Here is a 12446-nt window from a genome sequence, read left to right as displayed (position 1 = left end):
TAGTAAATAAGTCAAAAAGGATAAGAAATACCCTAATTTCAATCAATGTGAGGCTGTTGTCTACTTAAGGTCAAAGTGTGATCTTAGTCTCAATAGGAATTCAATTGCAAGAGCTAATGGTGTGCATAGTTCAGTTTTTTCATAAACTGAACTGAAACTGCACTAAATCATTTTAAATGGTTTAGAAACTGAACCAAACTGCTTTGTCACATAAGAAACTGATTTTAAACCAGTTTATAATACAGTGCACCAGTTTAAACCAGTTCATAAAAAAAACTGGTTTTAATTAAAAAAAAAACCAGTTTAACCTAGTTTATAGGCTAAAACTAGTTTTCACACCCTCTCTCCCCTTCCTCTCTCTCTTTCTCTCTCTCTCTCTCTCTCTCTCTCTCTCTCTCCCCCTTTTGCTCTCTCTCTCTCTCTCTCCTTCCACTCTCTCTTTCTCTCTCCTTTCTCTCCCTTCTCCTCTCTCTCTCCCCCTCTCGATCTCACTCTCCCTCTCTCCAACCTCTTTCTCTCCCCTTCCCCTCTCTCTTTCACCCTTTCCCACTCTCTCCCCCTTCTATAACAACCCTAGTTTTTGAAAATCAAATAATTAGTTATTTGTGATTTATTATATTTGTTGATAAATTTATTACTAAAGGTAATTAAATAGTTTCATGATAATTGGATTTTAAATTAATTAGAATTTTTATATCATCTTTATTGCATATTTGGTATAACTGAAATTATAATTTTGGTAATTGAAAAATAAGAAGAATTGTATAATTTAATTTAAATAAATTCTATTTTGAATGAATTATGTTATTAATTTGAACTCCTAGAAATTATTTTATTAGAAATGATTAGATTGATATTTATAAATACTTTAAGTTTATGTCAATTAATATTTATGTATAATTTTTATTATGATTGGTTATTTTATAAATTGAAACTAAAGTCTGGTGATAGAAAAATAATGAGAAGTTATATCATTTAATTTGAATAATTAATATTGAGTTTAAACTATATTTTATAAAAATGTGATTAATATGTTCATCTTATATTTTAAATTAGAATAATTAATTGAACTTAGCAATATGATGATAAATAATGTTTCTAAATATTTTTAATAGAGTATATTAGGTTTTAAACTTACTCTACCCTCTAATTTTATCAAAATATCTATTCATATATATCCATATTCCTTTATAAAATCTCTAATTTCTAACTCTAATTCCCAAATTAAATCAGAAACCCTACTTCCCAAACCCTAACCCTAAACCCCTTTAAAGAGCGACGCGTGCGCGTGCCTGACGCGTGCGCGTGATTTGGAGTTGTCCATGACGATGCGTGCGCATACCTGACGCGTACAGGTGAAAAGCAAAGTTACACAGCGACGCGTGCGTGTAGTTGACGCGTACGCGTGACACGCGAAGAAGACCATCGACGCGTACGCGTGACAAGCACGAAGTGCAGAAAACGCTGATTCCTATTAATTCTGATTTAAACTTTATCTTTATTTTAAAATAGGAAAAGATATTATTTTTAGTTTTAGAAAATAGATTTTAAATTAATTAGAATTAGATATAAAAGAGGAAAGAAACTTCTCTTTTAAGGGGGGGATTCCAATTAATTAACTATTCCACCTCTACCAAAATATATTTTATCAGAATCCTTATTTTCTCTCTGAACCATGAGCAACTAAACCCCCACTGTTAAGGTTAGGAGCTCTGTCTATTGTATGAATTGATTCTATTATTTTTCTATTTTAATTCATATTTTGATTTATATTTCAAGAATTATTTTCGTTCTTTATTTTATGAATTTGGGTGGAACGGAAGTATGACCCTCTTTCTAATTGAGTTCTTGTATAACTTGGAAAAGCTCTTTACTTGAACAACAGTTTAAAAATAATTTCTCCTAAATTCTAATTATCTGGACTTAACGGGATACGTGACATATAATCCTCTTATATTTGGGTAATTAGGATTTCTGTGGCATCTAAACTAGAATTAAACTTCACCCTCTAATTGAAATTAATTGACCAAGGAATTGGCGGTTGATAAAAGTTAAAGGAGACTAGAAAGGTCTAAGGAATTAGGGTCTAGTCACATATAGTTTGCCATGAATTAAATCTTGCATGATTAAAATAGTTAATAAGAAAAGTCAATCCAAAAAATAGATAACTCTGAAATCTTAACTGCTTTCTCCATATTTTATTCCCAACTTATTTATTTGCCTGTCTTCTGTTTAATGCTTTTTGAATTCTCAAACACTATTTTCTGTTTGCCTAACTAAGTAAATCATTTAACCATTGTTGCTTAGTCCTTCAATCCTCATGGGATCGACCCTCATACACCTGAGGTATTACTTGGTACGACCCGGTGCACTTGCCGGTTAGTTTGTGGTATTAAATTCTGCATCAAATTTTTTGCGCCATTGCCAGAGACTGATATTGATTAACAACTATCAGCTGTTTGATTTCTTAGATTAGGCATTTTAGTTTTAATTTTTTTTTAATTTTCTTGCTTAGTATTTTCGAAAAAAAAATTTAAATAAATAAATAGCACTAATATTTTTCCTTAATTTCTGAAATTAAGTTTGGTGTCACCTAGTTAATTTTATTTTAATTTTCTTGTTTATTTTCTCTATTAATTTTTGAAATTCTCTGTCTAATTTCAGTTATCATTTTCAAAATTTTTTTATTTATTTTATTTAGTATTTTTAATTATTATTTTACACAAGTTATCTCAACGGGAGTTCTCTGCACTCTGACATTGAGAATCCCATCTTTTCTTGTTTTCTGTCTATTTATGCGCAGGAACAGAGACAAGGAACCTCTTTTAGACTTTGATCCATAACCTGAAAGGACTTGTTGGCGACGTTTACAACAAGCAAGACTTTGCATGGCTGCAGAATCCACTATGGATCACAATAATGCTGTTAACGCTAATGTTGCAAATCCGAATGGAAATGAAGAACCAAGGAGAGTGCTTGGCAAGAGCAGCATGGGTTGGTAGCGGCGGTGATGGTGGCGGTGGTGGGTTGGTAGCGGCGGCAACAAGGGAGACACGATATTGTGTTAGAACTTGAAGTTGTAGAAGTTGACGACAGTGAGCGACGCCAGAACCGCAGAACTGCGTTATAGAGAGTTGTTTGACGACGGCGATAGTGACGATAGCAGTGGTGGCCTGGTGGGTTGGTAGCGGTGACAGTAGGGGAGAGACGAGAGAGGAATGTCGTTGGCCGTTGCTATGCTAGAAATCAATGACAGTGAGCGATGGAGAGTAGTTCGACAACGGGAACTAGTTCGACGACGGCAACTGTGATGATGGCAGCGATGGATTAGTTGCGGCGGCAGAAAGATGGAGACGAGAGAGGATGTTGAAACGGCAACTAAGGTTTTTGCGTTTTTCACATTTTTCAAATTTTTTAGTTTTAAAGATTGAAGTTACTTATGTGAATAAACCAGTTTTGATTTGGTTTAAAACTAAATTGAACCATAAAAACTGGTTTTTAATAAACTGGTTTTTATAAAAACTATGGTTTTAGTTCAGTTTTTATTTAAAAAAACTTGTTTATTTAAAACAGTTTCAATTCAGTTTCAGTTCAGTTCAGTCAAACCAATTTTTTTTGCACACTCCTAGCAAGAGCCTTGGCAGATGTAAGGAATACTGTAGATGGGGATAAGAAGGCATAGTATGCGATGCTTAGGGATTATGCTGAAACTTTACTAAAGAGTAATCCTGGATCTACAGTGTAGATTTGTGTCAACCCTCAACCAGATGGAGAGGTTATATTTGAAAGATGTACATACCGCAAGAACATATTTAAGACATGTTGTTGTTCTGTGATTGGTCTAGATGGGGCATTTCTAAAGACACAATTTGGAAGTCAGATATTGTCTGCTATGGCGCAAGATGCAAATCATCATATTTATATGATTGCATGGGCTATAGTTGAAATTGAAAATATGAAAAATTGAAAATGGTTCTTGGAGCTACTTCATACTGTTCTTGGAGACTATAAGACTCACGGATATTGCTCATATCTGATATGCAAATGGTAGATTTCTTAACTATATTTTTCTGTTCATGTTATATTGGATAAAAAATGTATTTTATTACGATACTTGATTAAGTGTACTGATATGCACAGTTGAATATGTGTACTTGATCATGCATTCATGAGGTTGGATAAATAGTGCATTTGATTACAATACTTGATTGTGTCTACTAATATGCACAATTCATTGCATTCAAATAGCAAAAGGGCTAAAGAGTTATTTTATTACAAAGTTTATGGACTTGATTATATTAAAATTTGAAATTTGGGGTCTAAATATGGGTCATTAACGTAAAGTTAGGGACCACTATATAGCACGATAAAAGTGTGTAAAACAAATTCTGGTACTAAAATCTAGTGTTATAATGTTGTTCAGGGTTTGATTCATGCTTTCCAGAAGGTATTGCCAATAGTTCATCACCATTTTTGTGTGTGGCATCTATGAAAAAATTTTAACAAACAATGGAAGAACCTTGAGCTGAGGGGACTTCTTTGGGAATGTGCTAGATCAACAACATTCCAATATTTCATGAACAATATGAACAAGATTAAGAGGATGAATAAGGAAGCTTGGCTTATCTCAATAAATGGCCTAGAGACTCCTGGACAAAGTCACAATTCAGCCATAAGCTAAAGCTAGACAATATTTGCAACAACGTCTGTGAGGTGTTCAATGCAAGAATCAAAGAGGTAAGGAGCAAACCCATCATCAAATTACTTGAAGAGGTGAGGATATTTGTCATGAGATCCATTGCAATAAATAAGGTAAAGTTGATAAATCATGTTGCCAAAGTTCTCCCTGTAATTCAAAGTTGTTCAGAGAAAGTCAGAAAAGAATCAAAGAATTAGGTCTCTATTTGGACTGGTGATGATGCCTATGAAAAATTTGAGGTATATGGCCATCCAACAAACATGGTGGTAGATCTTGGAAAAAGATTATGAACTTGGAAATTCTGGATGTTAACTGGTGACCTTTCAAGCTTATTGTTACTTAGTTTTTAAAATTTTTATATTAATTACTTTAATTGTTATCTCACTTAGCATTTGTTTAACTAAATGTAGGCATTCCTTGTGTTTATGCTTGTGCTGCCTTTGCAATGGTGAACAAGAGGCCAGAAGAGTTTTGTCACAATCTAATCACTATGGATTCATACAACAAGACTTATGCCCATCACATTAACCCTCTTCCTGGCCAATCATTATGGGAGAAATTTGTGTACAGTTAGCCACAATCTCCTAATGTTAAGAGGAAGCCAGGAGCTCTAATAAATAAAAGGAGAAATGATGCTGATGAAGGCAATGGTAGTAACAAGAAGGCCAAACCAAGTGAAAGTTTGAAAAGGAAACTAAAAATATTCACATGTAGATATTGTGGAGTAAAAGAGCATACTAAGAGAGGATTTTCAAAGTAGAGAATAGATAAAGTAGCTACTGTTGTTGCAACTGCAAAGGTTGTTGCATCTAAAGCCAAATCCAAGGCCATTGTTTCAGCTTCTAGGGCTGCCCCTCAACCTGCTACTACTGCTACACCTGGTGGTAATCCTCCTGCTCAGGTTGATAATACTGCTGGTGTTAAGGCTAATCAATAACCTCCACAACCTATGGATGCACTTCTTGATGTAGAGATTGAGCTATATCAACCAAATCATGAAGGATTACAAGATGAACAACAGGTAATGCACTTCTTTCTATTACAACATAACTCTATCAAAAGCTGGCCACACTAAACTCATATAAGATTGAACTTTTTATCTATCATGGGCATCAGCAGGAGTAGTTGCACCAGTACCAACAAGGCCAGAGAAGTTTCCAACCAAAATGAGGAACTCACCACCACCTCAAATCATTGATGTGGATCCAATGCGAAGAGCCAATGCTAAAACAACTTTAAGATTGCCTAGTTTTATAAAGTTTGTTCCAACTCCCAGTTTCAAAGCACCAAGGAAGAAGAACACTTGATATTGAATGCAAAACAGATTAATCCATTAGGGTGTTTAAGACAATAGACCTTTATTTTGTAAATGGCAGTTATTATGTTCCAAACTTCTTTGTTTTTTTGCTTGCCCAAACTTTGACTACTGTTGCAAGACATAAGCTCTTTTGTAATGCACTTGTTTTGTTCCTTTAATGTTTTCTACTCTATATATTTATCAAATCCAATGATTATACATTATGCTGTGATGAACTTAGATGATCTTTAATTGTTTTATTTCTTTATGATAACTATTCTATCAAAACAGGGTACACTAATAAAAAAAGGTTTATACATTTAAAGTGAAAAAAGGAAACTCTAACTTACTTTCGTTCATCTATTAACATATTACATACAACATTGTCAGAACTTTAAAGTCACAACTTACACAACCACCAAAGTGAAAAAACTCAGTATACCTAAAAATTGGATTAACATTTTTGGGTTCTCACTTCAGCTTCCAACCTTCCAATCCTCCAAGCTAAATTGACCTTCACTTGTTCATTGTCATTTGTAGCAGCATCTAGTCTTCCTTCATGTTCTTCTTCTTCTATTTCTACATCATTAGCCCAGACAAAAAATTTACACCATGTTTTGCTCCTGGTTTGTATGAAATAAGGTTAGGATCTACAAAATAAAATCACTTAACAATTAATTTTTTAACAAAAATTCACATTATAATTGGGACAACCAAAGAAGGGATTATCTAGGTTGGTATTTGTTCCAGACCATCGGAGCACGGGGCGACAACCGCACCCACAATGTTCTGGCACCCGTGAACCTCTACTCACACATTTAATCATGATTTTGCTTTCAATTTTAAACAGTAACCACAAAGAAGCAGAAGAAGAACGTCGGTTAACAAAAAACGATAGAGAAGGTGCTGCTGAGGGACCATAATGGGTCAAATAGTTTCAATTGCCAGCTCAGCTAGCCGTTACACACGCCAGCGTGGTATGTTAGTGCCATGTCATGGACAGCGGCAGGCAAATTGCCCTGAGTTGGAGCGAGGGACCAATTAAGGGCATTTTTTTATAAAGTCAAGGACATCAATAGTGCAATTGGTAAGTCAAGGGCTAAATTGGTGCAATTCATGAATCTCAGGGACCACTTTGAGTTTTAACTCAACCTTGACTGCATGCTCTTTGATTTAGAAAGAAAAAAATGTTTATAATTCTAGAAGGTGTAACATAGGTCACATGCGGGTGGACTGCTGTTGTAGAGGATTCGCCTTTTGTACTTCAGTTGCAGCATAGGTTTATTGTTGACTGTGTGTTATTTTGATGCGATCTGCAGCAACCCCAATTATGTCGAACTAACCAATTTCAATGGTTTTGACCATTTTTGATAGGTTAAACATAAAGACGTTTTCAACTACAAATAGAATGGCTAGATTTTTGGTTTATCTCTTTTTTTGGTTGAACTGGTCAATCTAATTCGATTTTGATAACTATGAACAAAAAAGTGAAAATCTTCTAGTGTCTAGATAAGGGATAGATAAGGGTAGATAAGAATAAATGGAGAAAAGACGCAACAGAAAAGACACAACAGAAGTATAAAATGATAGATAAGGGATTTTTCTACTAGACCTCTAAGAAACCTGTTCTTAACAACTTAGGTCACTGGAAGGGTTTTCCTATTAAACCTCTAAGAAACTTGTTCTTAGCAACCTAGGTCACCGGAAGGATTTTTCCTACTAGACCTTCAAAGAACCTGTCCTTGACAACCTAGATCAGAGGGATGAAAACTGAAAGAAACCACCACGCATATCACCTTAGTGCTAGATCCATCAATCTTCTTCTTGTAACAAGCAAAGCAAATCACTCACCTCACTTAATCACACTAAAAAGACGTGCATAAAGCACTAAAAAAATTTTATTCATCAAAAAATTGTGTAAATCGTCTCACCAAAGGTGTTTAAATAGGCCCCTAACAAACTAACTAAAAGATAAGATAAGATAACTTAATTTAAATCTCCTAAAGATAAGATAACTAATTTAAATCAGATTTGATCTTATTGGATTAGATATTATTTGATTTAAATTTAAAATCCAAAAGATATATAATAATTAATTTAAATCAGATTTGATCTTATTAGATTAGATTAGATTAGATTAAATGTAAAATCTCTAAAAATACTACTAAGTAAATCAAATCTTCTAACAAACTCTAACAGCAAAACAAACTAAAATAAATGCCTAATAAATTTGAAAATAAAATTAAATTTGTGTCTTTCACTGGACTTGAAAAATAACGTTGGGCCTTTTGCTATCCTGACTTAGTCCGATGGACCTTATGAGTTGTCGTCATTTCAGCACCACTGTTTTTGAGACGGACTCTTGGTCTTCTTGAAGTCCAAGACTAGCATGGTATAATTCTTCTAGTATTTAGATCTTTGAATGTCACGAAATTACCATTCTATCTCTTAGCTCTAAAATAACGAAAATATCTTTCTGAACACGTATTAAGTATGGTGTTTGTCGGTGTGAGAGGAAAAGGACAGAGATATGAAGGATGAAGGTGAGGATTTAAAATATCATTTAACTAAAAGAGAAAGTTACTTGAAATAGATTGATCTAAAAGTTTCTTCCTATATTATGTCAATTTGAAATTATTTAACCAACTCACACATTCAATCATGATTTTCCTTTCAATTTTAAACAATAACAACAAAGAAGCAGAAAAAGAACGTGGGTTAACAAAAAACGATAAAGAAGGTACTGCTAAGGGACCACAATGGGTCAAATAGTTTCAATTGCCAGCTCAGCTAGCCATTATACATGCCAATGTGGTATGTCAGTGCCATGTCACGGCCAGCGGCAAGCAAATTGGCCGGAGTTGGAGCGAGGGACCAATTAGGGGCATTTTTTATAAAGTCGGGGACATCAATAGTGCAATTGGTAAGTTAGGGACCAAATTGGTGCAATCCATGAATCTTAGGGACCACTTTGAGGTTTAACTCAACCTTGACTGCATGCTTTTTGATTTAAAAAGAAAAAAAAATGTTTATAATTCTTGAAGGTGTAACATAGGTCACATGCGGATGGATTGTTGTTGTAGAGGATTCGCCTTCTGTACATCAGTTGCAGCCTAGGTTTATTGTGGACTGTGTGGTATTTTGACACGATCTGCAGCAAACCCAATTGTGTCGAACTAACCAATTTCAATGGTTTTGACCATTTTTGACAGGTTAAATATAAAGACTATTTCAAGTACAAATAAAATGGCTAGATTTTTGGTTTATCTCTTTTTTTGGTTGAACTGATCAATCTAATTCGATTTTGATAACTATAAACATAAAATTGAAAATCTTCTAGAGTGTCTAATAATAGTGATTCCAAATCTCTCATTAGTGGTAGATGTAGAAAGCAATGGCGAACGGACAGGAAAGGAGAGGAGGATAACTATGTGAACACAAGAAGGGAGAATAGTATGGTGTTTGTTGGTGTGAGAGGAAGAGGGCAGAGATATGAAGGATGAAGGTGAGGGTTTAAAATATCATTTTAACTGAAAGAGAAAGTTACTTGAAATAGGTTGATCTAAAAGTTTCTTACTATATTATCTCAATTTGAAATTATTTAACCAATCTACTAGTCCCAACACTATAGAGCCAGGAATCTTTCACCAAATAAGGCTATGGTACCTTAAGCAAGCTCGTAATATTGCCACTTTTCATAATAGAAAGAATATTTGTTTACGATGTATGCCAATCTTTTGCTAGATCGTGCCATAAATGCGTCATTTATGCTAGACATTTTTTGTTTCTTTTCTTTTTAAGTTTTTTCTTTTTTTTCCCTGTGAGCTTCCAATTATTCTCAGATTAAATATAGAGCTTATTTGTGTTCTTTATTTACACACAATATTACATAACTAATAATTATTATCATTTGAAAATAATTATTAATGGTTGGAACAATAGCTAGAAATATCTTATGGTTGGTTTCATATAATTAGGTATTTTTTTCTGTTTCTGCCCTTGAGTTTTGTTGAAGTTTTCATCCATTCATTAATATAACTAAAAGCTTAGAAGTTTTACATTTATTTCTTCCTTAAAAAGTGATTATTACCCTTTTATTCTTTTAAAAAAGAAGTCAAGAGAAATTTAGATTTGCATAAAATTGTAGAAAAATGGTATTTTTTTCCGAAAACTTCTTTTAAAAAAGAAAAGTATATTACTGTGAAATAAGTAATCATAATAAGTTACGTTTACCCCTTTTCTATTTTTAAGTTTTGACCAAGTTATGGTTTAAGCATCCTAAATGGCCTTCCTTTATTATACATTCCTTTGCTTCAATACGTTTTCTTTTTTCCCTTTTCCTTACAACCGACAAAGACACAGTAATTAAGGTTACTACTGGTTTTGGTACGCAATTTAGTCTCAATTTTATACATGAAACAAACAGCTCCCCATCATATCTCATATAATATCATATATTATACAATAAGAATCATTATGCATACAATTCGTTATCCTGCATTCAAATTATTTTTTCACCACTTTATGGCCGAAAAATGAAAACGTAGCTTGCTTTTTTTGGGTGGGGGGGGGGGGGTTGGGGGGAGATAAAATTACTGCCGTCTAAGTAGAAATGAATAAACTACAGAACTATTAGGTAAAACAAAAATGCTCTATCTGCACTAAATTCAACTATTAAATTAATCATTGTATATTTCTATATATTGAATTACTTAATTAGCATCTAAAATAATCAAATTTGACATTAAAAGAATTAAATCTGCAATAGACAAAATAATCGAAGTTGTCTACACTAGATTTTAAATATGTATTTCTGTACACAGTGGCTTAATGGTAACGGATATATCATAATTATAGATAAAATGTGTAATGTTCTAGAATAAAAATTGTAAACCCCTAAATTTCAAATACCACTAATGTCAATCTTTTCCTTTTATTTTCAGATACTCGTGCTGGTAAATCCAACGAATATCAGATCATGTATACCTTTTATTTGTGTATTGCATATCATGTATTACTTTACCTCTACATTAAGGAAACATTTTTCATATTTTCTTTTCATTGCCATACAAAAGGTTATTCTTTTTAGAGTCTACTAGGTAATCATCAAGTATCCATGACTCAAAATAAAACGACTAATCTCTAATTTCATCAGTGTACAAAAGGGATTTCTATATTATTTGAAGGCATCTTTAATTTGTTAAACAAAAATAAACCGTCTATGTTCTTTTTTCAAATAAAGAAATGCTTTTTTAGTTTAAATGTTTTCCCGTTACTTATTAATCTAATGAATATAAAAGCCTTGCTTGATCCAAATCTATGATGCATGAGCACTGATACGGATATAGAACATGACATGTAAATTTAAAATTCTTATAAAATACGAGAACACGATATATATAAAATATAAAATATTTTTTAGATAAATTGTAGTAATATAAAGTATTTTATTATTATTAAAATATAAATTAATTTTTTAATTATTTTTAATATCTTTTTTTAATTATATACAGTATTTAAAATATATTTTGTCTTAATAATTAATAATATATACTATTTCTAAATTCATTTTAAGAATATATATTAAGAATAAAATTGAACATACTGACATGTAATAATATTTAAGTGTGTCTAAACATGTTCGAAAAAAATATTTTATATTAAGACACGATTAAACACATAAGACGCAAGTATCGGACGAACGTCGATGTATGTCGTATTTAAAATATGTACGATACAAAAATACGACAAATAAAAAAAATATCTGTACTTCATAGATCCAAACTATCATATAATCGGACAGATTCCTCAACTTCCCACGGATATGGCCAAATGCGTGTATCGGACAGATCCCTCATCTTCCCAAGGATATGGCCAATTATTTATCGAGTTAAATTTTGAATGGTTAAACTATATATAACTACTAGTATTAAATCCGTGCGATGCATGGGTTTATATTTAAATTTGACATGTTAAATTAAAAATAATATTTTATAAATAATATAAATTTTTTGAGTTTAATATAATACGATCATCGTCATTATATAATAAACGTATTGAATATGCTGTTTTATCTTTATTCAAAGTAAAAAGCAAATAGAAGAGTTTAAAGTCTATAATATTCTTGAACCATAAGGAGGGAGACATGAAAAAATAAGAACATATATATCTGTAATAATAGCATGTCAATTTTATACTAAATTTTATATCAAAAGGCTAATAAAAATTTATCGACAACCTAGTATCTTACTAACTTCATTAGAAAAGGAATTGGCATATGATGTTGTGCTCCTTGTTACACATTTCATCTCAAATCTGAAAACAGAGTTATAGATAAATTTGTTATATCTATAGTAAATATTTATACAAAAGTGTAAATCATAACATGCTATTAAAATGAAAATAATATTATTCTTACCTAAATATTATTAAAAATTTCTTTGAACATGA

Source organism: Arachis hypogaea, chromosome 12 (assembly GCF_003086295.3).
Source record: "Arachis hypogaea cultivar Tifrunner chromosome 12, arahy.Tifrunner.gnm2.J5K5, whole genome shotgun sequence".
Classification (NCBI taxonomy): Eukaryota; Viridiplantae; Streptophyta; class Magnoliopsida; order Fabales; family Fabaceae; genus Arachis; species Arachis hypogaea.
This window is presented reverse-complemented; position numbering follows the sequence as displayed.